Below are 1,616 nucleotides of genomic sequence, written 5' to 3'. Positions count from 1 at the left end.
TCAACCAACTCATATTCGAAAAAGTCTCCACCACCTAACACTGGGGAGAGGAGAACCTACTCAGTAAATGGTGCTGGGAAAACTGGCTGACCACTTCACATGCAGAAGACTCAAACAAGACCCCTATCTATCTGCACACACAAAAATTAACTCTAAATGTATTAGATACATAAATGTAAAATCTCAAACCATAAGAACCTTAGAAAATGCAGGACATACCCTTATGGAAATTGGAACTGGCATCCAATTCCTGAACAAAACCCGAAACCCACAGGCCATAAGAGATAAGATAGACAAGTGGGACCTCATTAAACTGACAAGCTTCTGCAAAGCCAAAGATATCATCAAGAGAGCAAGGAGACAGCCTATAGACTGGGAAAAAGTATTTGCCAATTCCAAGTCTGACCAAGGCTTAACATCTTGGATCTACAAGGAAATCAAACTTGCTGAAAATAAATAAACAAACAACCCTATAATAAAGTGGGCAAAAGATATAAACGGATACTTCTCAAAGGAAGACATCTGAGCAGCCAACAGACACATGAAGAAATGTTCAATCTCACTAATCATCAGGGAGATGCAAATCAAAATCACACTGAGATACCACCTAACTCCTGGCAGAATGGCAATTATCAATAACTCAAAAAATAACAGTTGCTGGAGAGGGTGTGGTGAAGAGGAACACTTCTACACTGTTGGTGGGAGTGCAAACTAGTGCAACCTCTGTGGAAAACAGAATGGAGATTCCTAAAATCTCTAAATATTGACCTTCCATATTACCCTGCAATCCCCCTACTGGGAATATACCCTGAATAAGTTAAATCACTCTATCAAAAAAATACTTGCACACGTATGTTTATCGCAACATTGTTCACAATAGCAAGAGCCTGGGGACAACCATGCTGTCCATCAAAAGAGGACAGGATTAAAAAAATGTGGTACATATACATGATGGAATACTATGCAGCCATAAAAAAGAACAGAATCATGAATTTCACAGAAACCTGGATGGAACTGGAGTCTATAATACTAAGTGACCTCTCACAGAAACAAAGGTCTGAGTATCACATGTTCTCACTTTTATAGTGGGCCTTGAACTTGCAATGTAATACTATAAGAAAAGGACTGGGAAACTATGGGAGGGGGGAGGGGAAGGGAGTTTGGATTAACAGTAGTAAATGTCTGTCTTGGGATGGGGAGACACCTCTTATCAACAAGGGTGCCTAAACGAAGCATATATGTATACCTAACTCTTAACTGTACCCCACAATATCAAAATAAAAAATATTGATTAAAAAAATAAGTTAGCCGGGCTTGGTGGCTCAACCTGTAATCCTGTGCCTTTTGGAAGCTGAGGTGAGTGGATTGCCTGAGCCCTCAGGTTCGAGACCCGCCTGGGCAGCGAGACCTCACCTCTACAATAAATCAAAAAATTAGCCGGGCGTGGTAGTGCATGCCTGTAATTCCGGCTACTAGGAAGGCTCAGGCGGAAGGATCACTGGAACCCGGCAGGTGGAGGCTGCAGTGGCCGGCAGCAGCGACTGCACTCCAGTCTGGGTGACAAAGTGAGACTCCAACTAAAAAAAAATTAATTAATTAATAAAAATAAGTTAAGT

The sequence above is a fragment of the Carlito syrichta genome, unplaced genomic scaffold (genome assembly GCF_000164805.1).
Source record: "Carlito syrichta isolate Samal-C Ts95f unplaced genomic scaffold, Tarsius_syrichta-2.0.1 Scaffold288644, whole genome shotgun sequence".
In the NCBI taxonomy this organism is placed as follows: Eukaryota; Metazoa; Chordata; class Mammalia; order Primates; family Tarsiidae; genus Carlito; species Carlito syrichta.
The sequence above is the reverse complement of the archived record's forward strand: the minus strand, read 5'-3'. Positions refer to the sequence as shown.